The sequence below is a fragment of the Balaenoptera physalus genome (assembly GCF_965194825.1).
Source record: "Balaenoptera physalus genome assembly, chromosome: X".
Classification (NCBI taxonomy): Eukaryota; Metazoa; Chordata; class Mammalia; order Artiodactyla; family Balaenopteridae; genus Balaenoptera; species Balaenoptera physalus.
The window spans coordinates 49145877-49160710 of record NC_138903.1 but is presented as its reverse complement, the minus strand read 5'-3'; the positions used below and the strand labels follow the sequence as shown (position 1 = coordinate 49160710).

Below are 14834 nucleotides of genomic sequence, written 5' to 3'. Positions count from 1 at the left end.
AACTTTTGTTTTTTTTAGGGAGTCTCTATCTTGCCTTCATTTCTGAAAGAGAGATTTACCGTGTAAAGTATTCTTGGTTGGCAATTTGTTTTATTTCAGCACTTTGAATATATCATCACCCTCTTTTGGCTTACAAGGTTTCTGCTGATAAATATGCTGATAACCTTGTAGTGGTTCTATTTTATGTGAAAAACATTTTTTTCCTCTTGCTGCTTTAAAAATTCATTGTCTTTTATTTTAGGTATTTTTATTTAAATTTGTCTTAGATAAAATTGTTTGAGTTTGAAATTTTCAAGTGACCTATTACTTTCATGAACTTGGATGTCTATATCTCTCCTCAGATTTGAGTTTTCAGACATTATGTCTTTAAATAAACGTTCTACTCCATTTTCCCTCTCTTCTCCTTCTGGGACTCCAATAATGTGTAGTTAGTTTCTTTGACTGGTATTTAATAATTCACACTGGATTTCTTTATTTTTCTTAATTCTTTTTTTTTTTTTTTTTTTTTTTGCTCCTCTGACTGAATGATTTCTAAAGGCTTGTCCTTCTATTTCACAAATTCTTTCTTCTATTTGGTCAAGTCTACTGTTGAAGTTCTGTATTTAATCCTTCAATTCAGTCATTGTATTCAACTGAAGAATTTCTGGGTTTTTGTTTTGTTTTCTTCTTGTTTTTTAGTGGTTTCTTTTTCTTTATTGAATTTCTCATTTTGTTCATGTATTTTTTTCCTAATTTCATTCAGTTGTCTCTCTGTGCTTTCTTGTGTTTACTGAATTTCTTTAAGAGGATTGTTCTGCATTCTTTCTTGGACAGTTCATAGATGTCCATTTCTTTAGGGTTTGTATTTAGAAGTTTATTAATTTCCTTTCGTGGTGTCCTGTTTCCTTGATTATTCATGATCCTTGTGGCCTTGCATTGGTATCTGTGCATTTCAGGAAGTAGATACCTCTTTTAATCTTTACAGACTGGCTTAGGCATGCAAATCCCTGTCCAGATAATCTGGGTGGGCACTTTGGTGGTGTCCAGGGGTGGGCTTGCTGCTGGAGTCTTTGAGTGGTCTGTTGCTGGGGTGGGTCAAAATCTAGACCCTGGGTTCATGGATGTCCCTCTGATGCCTGGGTTTGTGGGCACTGACTGTGGGTCTGGGAACACTGGAGCTGCCCAGGACCAGAGGAGCTGTCTGATAATGGGATGTACTGAGAGCCTGGGTTCATGAAAGCACACTAGGAGCCCAATTCCACAGCAGCTGCCTGTGGCCATGGTAGCCAGCTGGTGGTGAGATGACCCAGAAGCCTGGGCTCATGGGAGCCTAGTGATATGGGAGATGTCTGGTGTTGGTATGGATCAGTAGCTTGGGGTCACAGGCGCCCATTGGAAGTCTAAGGTCACAGGAGCCTCCTGGGTCTCTGGGAGCCAATCCAGGGTCTGTGTTTTCAGGGACCCTCTGGGAGTCTGGAGCTAAGGAAGTCAGTTGGAGCAGCAGGAGCTGCCCAGGGCCACTGGAGCCGGAAGGCATAGGGATGAGTTGAGGTACTGGGTTGTGGGAGCCCCTCAGGAGTCTGGTGCCATGAGAACCTCCTGAGGTCACTGGAGTCAGTGGAAACCAGGGTGAGCTGGGACCTGAACTCACAGGAGCCCACTGGGGGGCTGGTGCTGTGGAAGCTGTCTGGCTCCACAGATGCTGCCTAGGGCTCCTGGAGCTGGCAGGCACTGGGGTAAGCTTGGTGCCAGGTTTTGTGGGAGCCCACTAGGACCCTGGTGCCACAGGATCTGCTTGAGGCCAGTGGAGCTAGCAGGCCCTAGGATGAGCTGGGTACCTGTGATCATGGGACTGCTAGGAGCCTGGGGTCATGACAGCTGTCTGAGGGCTTGAGCTGGCAGGTGTCAGGTTGAGCTGGTGGCTTGGGTTCACATGGGAGCCTGCTGCTGTGCAAACTACCTGGGACCATATAGGATGCCTGGGGCTTCTGGAACTGACAGACACCAGGGTTAACTGGGGGCCTGATTTTACAGGAGTCCACTGGGAATCTGATATCACAGCAGCTGTCTAGTACCATGGGAAACTCCTGGGGCATTGGAGCTGGCAGGCACAGGGGGTTTGATTTCCCAGGAGCCCACAAGGAGTCTGGTGCCAAGGTCATTGCCTGGGGCCACAGGAATCAGCAGACACTGGGATGAAATGGAGACCTGGATTTCTGGGAGCTCAGAGGGAGCCTGGTGCCATTGGAGCCAGCAGACACTGGAGGTGCACAAGAGACCTGGATTTGTAGGGGGTGTCAGAAATCTGGTGCAAACATTACCGTCTGGAGTCACTGTAGCTGGCAGGCATGGGAAAGCTGAGTTACTTCAAAAATAATTCATTTTATTTGTATCTTAGTGTGAGGCCATGATAAAAGGGGAAACACAAAGTTGCTTTTCTTAACAGAACAGGTTGCAGAGAAAGTCCAGGAGAGAATACCCTTGGAAGCTCTCTGAAAAGATGACTACAAGGAAACATTGCTTTTCAAATCTGGACTTTATTTATTTATTTATTTATTTATTTAATTTATTATTTATTTTTTTAAACATCTTTATTGGGGTATAATTGCTTTACAATGGTATGTTACTTTCTGTTTTATAACAAAGTGAATCAGCTATACATATGCATATAACCCCATATCTCCTCCCTCTTGTGTCTCCCTCCCACTCTCCCTATCCCACCGCTCTAGGTGTTCACAAAGCACTGAGCTGATCTACCTGTGCTATGTGGCTGCTTCCCACTAGCTATCAATTTTACATTTGGTAGTGTATATATGTACATGCAACGCTCTCACTTCGTCCCATCTTACCCTTCCCCATCCCTGTGTCCTCACGTCCATTCTCTACGTCTCCGTCTTTATTCCTGTCCTGCCCCTAGGTTCTTCAGAAACATTTTTTTTAATTCCATATATATGTGTTAGCATACAATAGTTGTTTTTCCCTTTCTGACTTAACTTCCCTCTGTATGACACACTATAGGTCAATCCACCTCACTAAATATAACTCGATTTCATTTCCTTTTATGGCTGAGTAATATTCCATTTACATATGTGCCACATTTTCCTTATCCACTCATCTGTCAATGGACACTTAGGTTGCTTCCATGTCTATTGTGTATTGTAAATAGAGTTGCAACGAATATTGTGTAACAAGACTCTTTTTGAATTATGGTTTTCTCAGGGTATATGTCCAGTAGTGGAATTGCTGGGTCGTATGATAGTTCTATTTTTAGTTTTTTTAAGGAACTTCCATACTGTTCTCCATAGTGGCTGTATCAATTTATTATCCCACAAACAGTGAAAGAGGGTTCCCTTTTCTCCACACCCTCTCCAGCATTTATTGTTTGTAGATTTTTTGTTGATGACCATTCTGACCGGTGTGAGGTGATACCTCACTGTAGTTTTGATTTGCATTTCTCTAATGATTAGTGACACTGAGCATTTTTTCATGTGTTTGTTCACTATCTGTATATCTTCTTTGGAGAAATGTCTATTTAGGTCTTCTGCCCGTTTTTGGATTGTTTTGTTTTTTTTTTTTCATATTGAGCTGCATGAGCTGCTTGTAAATTTTGGAGATTAATTTGTTTATTTTTGTTTTTATTTCCATTTCTCTAGGAGCTGGGTCAAAAAGGATCTTGCTGTGATTTATGTCATAGAGTGTTCTGCCTATGTTTTCCTCTATGAGGTTTATAGTATATTTAGGTCTTTAATCTATTTTGAGATTATTTTTGTGTATGGTGTTAGGAAGTGTTCTAATTTCATTATTTTACATGTAGCTGTCCAGTTCTCCCAGCACCACTTATTGAAGAGGCTGTCTTTTCTTCACTGTATATTCTTGCCTCCTTTATCAAAAATAAGGTGACCATATGTGCATGGGTTTATCTCTGTACTTTCTATCCTGTTCCATTGATCTATATTTCTGTTTTTCTGCCAGTACCATACTGTCTTGATTACTGTAGTTTTGTATTATAGTCTGAAGTCCAGGAGCCTGATTCAGCCAGCTCCATATTTCTTTCTCAAGATTGCTTTGGCTATTCAGGGTCTTTTGTGTTTCCATACAAACTGTGAAATTTTTTGTTCTAGTTCTGTGAAAAATGCCACTGGTAGCTTGAAAGGGATTGAATTAAATCTGTAGATTGCTTTGGGTAGTATAGTCATTTTCACAATGTTGATTCTTCCAATACCAAGAATCTCTCCACCTGTTTGTATCATCTTTAATTTCTTTCATCAGTATCTTATAATTTTCTGCATACAGGTCACTTGTGTGATTAGGTAGGTTTATTCCTAGGTATTTTAATTATTTTGTTCCAGTGATAAATGGCAGTGTTCCCTTAAATTCTGTTTCAGAGTTTTCATCATTATTGTATAGGAATACAAGAGATTTCTCTGCATTAAATTTGTATCCTGCTACTTTACCAAATTCATTGATTAGTTGTAGCAATTTTCTGGTAGCCTCTTTAGGATTCTCTATGTATAGTATCATGTCATCTGCAAACAGTGACAGATTTATTTCTTGTTTTCCAGTTTGGATTCCTTTTATTTCTATTTCTTCTCTGATTGCTGTGTCTAAAACTTCCAAACTGTGTTGAATAATAGTGGTAAGAGTGGGCAACCTTGTCTTGTTCCTGATCTTAGAGGAAATGGTTTCAATTTTCCACCATTGAGAACGATGTTGGCTGTGGGTTTTTCATATATGGGTTTTATTATGTTGAGGTAAGTTTCCTCTATGCCTACTTTCTGAGGGGTTTTTATCATAAAAGGGTGTTGAATTTTTTCAAAAGCTTTTTCTGTATCTATTGAGATGATCATATGATTTTTCTCCTTCAAATTGTTAATATGTTTTATCACATTGATTGATATGTGTTTATTCAGTAATCCTTGCATTCCTAGGAGAATACACACTTGATCATGGAGTATGATCCTTTTAATGTGTTGTTGGATTCTGTTTGCTAGTAATTTGTTGAGGATTTTTGTATCAATGTTCATCAGTGATATTGGCCTGTAGATTTCTTTCTTTGTGACATCTTTGTCTGGTTTTGGTATCAGGGTGAGGGTGGCCTCATAGAATGATTTTGGGAATGTTGCTCCCTCTGCTACATTTTAGAAGAGTTTGAGAAGGATAGGTGTTAACTCTTCTCTAAATATTTGATCAAATTCGGCTGTGAAGCCGTCTGGTCCTGGGCTTTTGTTTGTTGGAAGATTTTTAATCAAAGTCTTAATTTCTGTGCTTGTGATTGGTCTGTATATATTTTCTATTTCTTCCTGGTTCAGTCTTGGAAGGTTTTGCTTTTCTAAGAATTTGTCTACTCTTCCAGGTTGTCCATTTTATTGGCGTGTATTTGCTTGAAGTAATCTCTCATGATCCTTTGTATTTCTGCACTGTCAGTTGTTACTTCTCCTATTTCATTTCTAATTGTGTTGATTTGAGTCTTCTCCCTTCTTTTCTTGATGAGTCTGGCTAATGTTTTATCAATTAAGCTTATCTTCTCCAAGAACTAGCTGTTAGTTTTATTGATCTTTGTTATCATTTCCTTCATTTCTTTTCCATTTATTTCTGATCTGATCTTTATGGTTTGTTTCCTTCTGCTAACTTTTGGGGTTTTTTGTCCTTCTTTCTCTCATTGCTTTAGGTGTTAGTTTAGGTTGTTTATTTGAGATGTTTCTTGTTTCTTGATGTAGGTTTGTATTGCTATAATCTTCCCTCTTAGAACTGCTTTTGCTGCATCCCATATGCTTTAGGTCGTCGTGTTTTCATTGTCATTTGTTTCTAGGTATTTTTTGATTTCCTCTTTGATTTCTTCAGTGATCTCTTGGTTATTTAGCAGTTTATTGTTTACCCTCCATGTGTTTGTATTTTTACAGATTTTTTCCTGTAATTGATATCTAGTCTCATAGTGTTGTGGTCAGAAAAGATACTTGATATGATTTCAACTTTCTTAAATTTAGCAAGACTTCATTTGTGACCAAGATATGGTCTATCCTAGAAAATGTTCCATAAGCACTTGAGAAGAAAGTGTATTCTGTTGTTTTTGGATGGAATGTCATAAATATCAATTAAGTAAATCTTCTTTAATATATCAGTTAAAGCTTGTGTTTCCTTTTTTATTTTCATTTTGGATGATCTGTCCATTGGTGAAAGTGTGGTGTTAACGTACTGTAATATTATTGTGTTACTGTCGTTTTCCCCTTTTATGGCTGTTAGCATTTGCCTTATGTATTGAGGTGCTCCTATGTTGGGTGCATAAACATTTACAATTGTTATTATATCTTCTACAATTGTTATATCTTCTTGGATTGGTCTCTTGATCGTTATGTAGTGTCTTTCTTGTCTCTTGTAATAGTGTTTATTTTAAAGTGTGTTTTGTCTCATATGAGAATTGCTACTCCAGCTTTCTTCTGATTTCCATTTGTGTGGAATAACTTTTTCCATCCCCTCACTTTCAGTCTGTATGTGTCCCTAGGTCTGAAGTGGGTCTCTTGTAGGCAGCATATATACAGGTCTTATTTTTGTGTCCATTCAGCCAGTCCATGTCTTTTGGTTGCAATTTTAATCCATTTTCTTATAAGGTCATTATCCATATGTATGTTCCTATTACTATATTATTAATTGTTTTGGGTTTGTTATTGTAGGTCTTTTCTTTCTCTTGTGTGTCCATCCTAGAGAAGTTCCTTTCGCATATGCTGTAAAGCTGGTTTGGTGGTGCTGAATTCTCTTAACTTTTGCTTGTCTGTAAACGTTCTAATTTTGCCATCAAATCTGAATGAGACCCTTGCTTGGTAGAATAATCTTGGTTGTAAGTTTTTCCTTTCATCACTTTAAATATGTCCTGCCACTCCCTTTTGGCTTGAGGAGTTTCTGCTGAAAGATCAGCTGTTAATCTTATGGGGATTCCCTTGTATGTTATTTGTGGCTTTTCCCTTGCTGCTTTTAATATTTTTTCTATTTAATTTTTGATAGTTTGTTTAATATATGTTTTGACATTTTTCTCCTTTGATTTATCCTCTGTTGGACTCTCTGTACTTCCTGGACTTAATTGACTATTTCCTTCTCCATATTAGGTAAGTTTTCAACTATAATCTCTTCAAATATTTTCTCAGTCCCTTTCTTTTTCTCTTCTTCTTCTGCTTCCCCTATAATTCGAATGTTGGTGCATTTAATGTTGTCCCAGAGTTCTTTGAAACTGTCCTAAATTGTTTTCATTGTTGTTTTCTTTATTCTGCTCTCTGGTAGTTATTTACAGTATTTTATCTTCCAGGTCACTTACCCGTTCTTCTGCCTCAGTTATTCTGCTTTTGATTCCTTCTAGAGAATTATTAATTTCATTTATTGTGTTGTTCATCATTGTTTGTTTGCTTTTTAGGTCTTCTAGTTCCTTGTTAAACCTTTCTTGTATTTTTTCCTTTGTATTCCCAAGATTTTGGATCATCTTTAGTAACATTACTCTGAATTCTTTTCAGGTAGACTGCCTATTTCCTCTTCATTTGTTTGGTATTGTGTGTTTTTACCTTGCTCCTTCATCTGCTGCATATTTCTCTGTCTTCTCATTTTTCTTAACTTACTCTGCTTTAGGTCTCCTATTCACAGCCTGCAGGTTCATAGTTTCTGTTGTTTTTGGTGTCTGCCCTCAGTGGGTAAGTTTGGTTCAGTGTGTCGTGTAGGCTTCGTGGTGGATGGGACTTGTGTCTCTGTTCTGCTGGATGAGGCTGGATCTTGTCTTTCCGGTGGGCAGGACCACGTCTGGTGGTGTTGTTTTGGGTGTCTGTGAACTTATTATGATTTTAGGCAGCCTCTCCACTAATGGGTGGGGTTGTGTTTCTGTCTTGCTAGTTTTTAGGTATTGGGTTTTCTGCACTGGAGCTTGCTGGTCGTTGAATGGAGCTGGGTCTTAGCGTTGAGATGGTGATCTCTGGGAGAGCTTTCACCATTTGATATTATGTGTGGCTTGGAGGTTTCTGGTGGTCCAACGTCATGAATTCAGCTCTCCCACCTAAGAGACTCAGGCCTGACACCTGCCTGGAGCACCAGGACCCTGTCAGCCACACGGCTCAGAAGAAAAGTTAAGGAAAAACAAAGAAAAATAAAGTAATTAAAATAAAAATAAAAAATACTAAATATAAAAAAGTAATAAAAAAATAAAGAAAGAGAGAAGAGAGCAACCAAAGCAATCAACATATCCACCAATGATAAGAACTGCTAAAAACCATACAAAGTAAAAACAAAACAAAACAAAACAAAGGCACAGAAAGAATCCTATGACAAATTTTAAAAACAAAGCTATACAGACAAAAGCACACAAAGAATCACACACGTGCACTGTCACAGAAAGAGAAAAAGGAAAAAGAATCATATATATATAAAAGGAAGGGTGCCATCAAATCATTAAACAAATCTACCAATGATAATAAGCTCTAAATATTAAACTGAGATAAACATAAAACCAGAAACAAATTAGGTGCAGAAAGCAAACTCCAAGTCTACAGTTGCTCCCACAGTCCACTGCCTCAATTTTGGGATGATTCGTTGTCTATTCATGTATTCCACAAATGCAGGGTGCATCAAGTTGACTGTGGAGATTTAATCTGCTGCTCCGGAGGCTGCATGGAGAAATTTCCTTTTCTCTTCGTTGTTCGCACAGCTCCTGGTGTTCAGCTTTGGATTTGGCCCCGCCTCTGCGGGTCCACCTCTGTAGGTTGCCTGAGGGCAATTGTTCCCTGCCCAGACAGGACTGGGTTAATGTAGCAGCTGATTAGGGGGCTCTGGTTCACTCAGGCCGAGGGGAATGAGGGGTGATGAATGTGGGCCGAGCCTGTGGTGGTAGAGGCCAGTGTGACTTTGCAACAGCTTGAGGTACACTGTGTGTTCTCCTGGGGAAGTAGTCCCTGGATTATGGGACCCTGGCCATGGAAGTCTGCACAGGCTCCTGGGAGGGGAGTTGTGGATAGTGTCCTGTGCTTGCACACAGGTTTCTTGGTGGCTGCATTAGCAGCCTTAGCATTTCATGCCCGTCTCTGGTGTCTGCCCTGATAGCCGCAGCTCACACCCGCTTCTGGAACTTGTTTAGGTGGTGCTCTGAATCCCCTCTCCTTGCACACCCTGAAATGGTCTCTTGCCTCTTAGGCAGTTCCAAACTTTTTCCCGCACTCCCTCCCAGCTAGCTGTGGTGCACTAGCCCCCTCCAGGCTGTGTTCACACAGCCAACTCCAGTCCTCTCCCTGGGATTTGACCTCCGAAGCCCGAGCCTCAGCTCCCAGTCCCCACCCGCCCCAGCGGGTGAGCAGACAAGCCTCTCAGGCTGGTGAGTGCTGGTCAGCACCGATCCTCTGTGCAGGAATCTCTCCTTTTTGCCTTCTGCACCCCTGTTGCTGTGCTCTCCTCTGTGGCTCCAAAGCTTCTCCCCTGCCACCCCTGGTCTCCACCAGTGAAGCAGCTTCCTAGTGTGTGGAAACTTTTCTTCCTTCATAGCTCCCTCCCAGAGGTGCAGGTCCCATCCCTATTCTTTTTTTTTCTGTTTTTCTCTTTGGCACTACGCAGGTAAGTGGTGTGTTTCTTGCCTTTTGAGAAGTCTGACGTCTTCTGCCAGCATTCAGTAGGTGTTCTGTAGGAGTTGTTCCACATATAGATGTATTTTTGATGTATTCGTGGGAAGGTGATCTCCCCGTCTTACTCATCCGCCATCTTGAAGGCCCCCCCTATTTCTTGTCTTTATATAATACCCATTCTAACAGATGTAGGGTGATATCTCATTTTGGATTTGATTTGCATTTCCTTGATGATTAGTAATGTTGAACATTGTTTCATATATCTATTAGCTATCTGTATGTCTTTTTTGGAAAAAAATTCCTATTCAGACCTGCTGCCCATTTTTTAAAAACAGATTGTTGTATTGCTCTTGAGTTGTATGAGATGTTTATATATTTAGATATTAACCCTTTTTCAGATATATAATTTGCAAATATTTTCTCCCATTTTGTAGGTTGCCTTTTCATTTTGTTAATAGTTTCCTTTGCCATGCAGAAGCTTTCTAGTTTGATGTAGTCCCATTTGTTTATTTTTGCTCTTAATGCTTCTGCATTTGAAGTCAGACATAAAAAATCACCACCAGGAGCTCACCACCTGTTTTCTTATAGTAGCTTTATGGTTTCGAGTCTTACATTCAGTTCTTATGTCTAAGTCTTTAATCCATTTTGAGTTAATTTTTGTGTATGGTATAAGACAATGATCAATTTTTGTTCTTTTGTATGTGGCTTCCAATTTCTCCGAACATTATTTATTGAAGAGACTGTCTTTTCCCAATTGTATATTTATGGCACTTTTGTCATAAATTAATTGACCATATATGTGTGGGTTTAGTTCTGGGCTCTTGGTTATTTTCCATTGATCTATGTTTATATTTTTATACCAATACCATAATCTATTGACTACTAAAGCTTTGTAATAAAATTTTAAGTCAGTGAGTGTGATGCCTTCATCTTTGTTCTTTTTTCAATATGTTTTTTGTTTATTCTTTTGTGGTTTCATAAAAATTTTATGATTCTTCTAGTACTGTGGAAAATGACTGGTATTTTATTTTTTTTATTTTTATTTCTTTTTAAATTTATTTATTTATATTTATTTTTGGCTGTGTTGGGTCTTCGTTTCTGTGCGAGGGCTTTCTCCAGTTGCGGCGAGCGGGGGCCACTCTTCATCGCGGTGCGCGGGCCTCTCTCTGTCGCGGCCTCTCTTGTTGCGGAGCACAGGCTCCAGACGCGCAGGCTCAGTAGTTGTGGCTCACAGGCTTAGTTGCTCCGCGGCATGTGGGATCTTGCCAGACCAGGGCTCGAACCCATATCCCCTGCATTGGCAGGCAGATTCTTAACCACTGCGCCACCAGGGAAGCCCTACTGGTATTTAAATATGATTGCATTGAATCTGTGTATTTCTTTGGATAGTATGGATATTTTAACAATATTAATCCTTACAATCAATAATCATGGTATATATTTCCATTTATTTTTATCATCTTCAATTTACTTCATCAATGTCCTAGTATTGAGTGTACATGTTTTTACCACCTTGGTTCAATTTATTTCTAAGTATTTCATCGTTTTTGATGCAATTGTAAAGATGATATTTTTAATTAATTTCTCTTTCTGATAATTTGTTATTAATGTATAGAAACACAAGAGATTTTGTATATTGATTTTGTATGTTGCAACTTTACTGAATTCATTTAATAGTTCTGTCAGATTTTTTGGTGGCATCTTTATGGTTTTTTATATATAATATAATCTCATCTTCAAATAGTGACAATTTTACTTCTTCCTTTCCCATTGGGATACCTTTTGTGTATATTTCTTGCCTAATTGCTGTGGCTAGAACTTCCACTACTATGTCGAATGAAAGTGGCAACAATGGGCATCTATATCTTAAATCTTTTTTTAAATTAATTTTTATTGGAGTATAGTTGCTTTACAATGCTGTGTTAGTTTCTGCTGTACAGCAAAGTGAATCAGGTCTACGTATACATAGACCTCTTTTTGGATTTCCTTTTTGGAAATCCTCTTTTTGGATTTCCTTCTAATTTAGGTCACCACAGAGCATTGAGTAGACTTTCCTGTGCTATACAGTAGGTTGTCATTGGTTATCTATTTATTATATAGTAGTGTATATATGTCAAACCCAATCTCCCAATTCATCACACCCCACTTCCCCCCTTGGTATCTATAAGTTTATTCTCTCCATCAGTCCCTATTTCTGCTTTGCAAATAAGTTCATCTGTATCATTTTTTTCTAGATTCCACATAAAGCCATATTATAGGATATTTGTTTTCCTCTTTCTGACTTACTTCACTTTGTATGACAGTCTCTAGGTCCATCCACGTCTCTGCAAATGTCACAATTTCATTCCTTTTTTTGACTAATATCCCATGGTATATACGTGCCACATCTTTATCCATTCATCTGTGGATGGACACTTAGGTTGCTTCCATGTCCTGCTATTGTAAATAGTCCTGCAATGAACATTGTGGTCCATGTCTCTTTTTGAATTATGGTTTTCTCACAGTGTATGACCAGTAGTGAGATTGCTGGGTCATATGGTAGTTCTATTTTTAGTTTTTAAAGGAACCTCCATACTGTTCTCCATAGTGGCTGTATCAATTTACATTCCCACCAACAGTGCAAGAGGGTTCCCTTTTCTCTACACCGTCTCTAGCATTTATTGTCTGTAGATTTTTTGATGATGGCCATTCTGACCGGTGCGAGGTGATACCTCACCGTAGTTCTGATTTGTATTTCTCTAATGATTACTGATGTTGAGCAGCCTTTCATGTGTTTGTTGGCATTCTGTATATCTTCTTTGAAGAAATGTCTACTTAGGTCTTCTGCCCATTTTTGGATTGGGTTGTTTGTTTTTTTTATACTGAGCTGCATGAGCTGTTTGTATATTTCAGAAATTAATCCTTTTTCAGTTGCTTCAATGGCAAATATTTTCTCACAATCTGAGGGTTGCCTTTTCGTCTTGTTTATGGTTTCCTTTGCAGTGCAAAAGCTTTTAAGTTTCATTAGACCCCATTGGTTTATTTCTGTTTTTATAACCATTTCCCAAGGAGGTCGGTCAAAAAGGATCTTGCTATGATTTATATCATACAGTGCTCTGTCTTTTTTTTTCCTCGAAGAGTTTTATAGTGTCTGGCCTTACATTTAGGTCTTTAATCCATTCTGAGTTTATTTTTGTGTACAGTGCTAGGGAGTGTACTAATTTCATTCTTTTACCTGTAGCTGTCCAGTTTTCCCAACCTAACATATTGAAGAAGTTGTCTTTTCTACATTTTATAGTCTTGCCTACTTTATTAAAGATCAGGTGACCATATGTGCGTGGGTTTATCTCTGGGCTTTCTATCCTGTTCCATTGATCTATATTTCTGTTTTTGTGCCAGTACCATACAGTCTTGATTAATGTACTTTGTAGTATAGTCTGAAGTCCAGGAGCCTGATTCCTGCAGCTCTGTTTTGCTTTCTCAAGGTTGCTTTGGCTATTCGGAGTCTTTTGTGTTTCCATACAAATTCTGAAATTTTTTGTTGTAGTTCTGTGAAAATGCCATTCTTAGTTTGATAGGGATTGCATTGAATTTGTAGATTGCTTTTGGTAGTATAGTCATTTTCACAATGTTGATTCTTCCAATCCAAGAACATGGTGTATCTCTCCATCAATTTGTGTCATCTTTAATTTCTTTCATCAGTGTCTTATGGTTTTCTGCATAGAGGTCTTTTGTCTCCTTAGGTAGGTTTATGCCTAGTTATTTTATTCTTTAGGTTGCAATGGTAAATGGGAGTGTTTCATTAATTTCTCTTTCATATTTTTCATCATTCGTGTATAGGAATGCAAGAGATTTCTGTGCATTAATTTTGTATCCTGCTACCTTACCAAATTCATTGATTAGTGCTAGTAGTTTTCTGGTAGCATCTTTAGGATTCTCTCTATATAGTATCATGTCATCTGCAAACAGTAACAGTTTTACTTCTTTTCCAATTTGTATTCCTTTTACTTCTTTTTCTTCTCTGATTGCTGTGGCTAAAACTTCCAAAACTATACTTAATTATAGTGGTGAGAGTGGGCCATCTTGTCTTGTTCCTGATATTAGTGGGAACGTTTTCAGTTTTTCACCATTGAGAACGAAGTTGGCTGTGGGTTTGTCATATGTGGACTTTATTATGTTGAGGTAAGTTCCCTCTGTGCCTAGGTTCTGGAGGCTTTTTATTGTAAACGGGTGTTGAATTTTCTTGAAAGCTTTTTCTGCATCTATTGAGCTGATCGTATGGTTTTTTCCCTTGAATTTGTTAATATGGTTTATCACATTGATTGATTTGCGTATATTGAAGAATCCTTGCATTCCTGAGATAAACCCCACTTGTTCATGGTGTCTGATCCTTTTATTGTGCTGTTGGACTCTGTTTGCTGTTTTGTTGGGGATTTTTGCATCTATGTTCATCAGTGATATTGGCCTGTAGTTTTCTTTTTTTGTGACATCTTTATCTGGTTTTGGTATCAAGGTGATGGTGGCCTCGTAGAATGAGTTTGGGAGTGTTCTTCCCTCTGTTATATTTTGGAAGAGTTTGAGAAGGATAGGTGTTAACTCTTCTCTAAATATTTGATAGAATTCTCCTGTAAAGCCATCTTTCGTGGGCTTCTGTTTATTGGAAAATTTTATTTTTTTAAAATCTTTTTTGGAGTATAATTGCTTTACAATGGTGTGTTAGTTTCTGCTTTATAACAAAGTGAATCAGTTATACATATACATATGCTCCCATATCTCTTCCCTCTTGCATCTCCCTCCCTCCCACCCTCCCTATCCCACCTCTCTAGGTGGGCACAAAGCACTGAGCTGATCCCCCTGTGCTATGCGGCTGCTTCCCATTAGCTATCTATTTTACGTTTGGTAGTGTATATATGTCCATGCCACTCTCTCACTTTGTCACAGCTTCCCCTTCACCCTCCCCATATCCTAAAGTCCATTCTCTAGTAGGTCTGTGTCTTTATTTCCGTCTTAACACTAGGTTCTTCATGACCTTTTTTTTCCCCTTAGACTCCATATATATGTGTTAGCATACTGTATTTGTTTTTCTCGCTCTGACTTACTTCACTCTGTATGACAGACTCTAACTCCATCCACCCCACTGCAAATAACTCACTTTCGTTTCTTTTTATGGCTGAGTAATATTCCGTTGTATATATGTGCCACATCTTCTTTATCCATTCATCCGATGATGGACACTTAGGTTGCTTCCACGTCCTGGCTATTGTAAATAGAGATGCAATGAACATTTTGGTACATGAC

At 38.7% G+C, this 14834-nt stretch overlaps 1 long non-coding RNA gene across 1 annotated transcript; it reads right to left on the bottom strand.

Moving 5' to 3' along the window:
- Nucleotides 1–9511: 9511 nt before the first annotated feature.
- On the bottom strand, nucleotides 9512–14567 carry LOC309651898. Its single transcript, XR_014258448.1, has 2 exons — nucleotides 10886–14567; nucleotides 9512–10560 (listed from the first exon to the last, which is right to left on the bottom strand). It is a non-coding gene; the product is annotated as an uncharacterized lncRNA (long non-coding RNA).
- Between the last annotated feature and the right edge of the window lie 267 nt (nucleotides 14568–14834).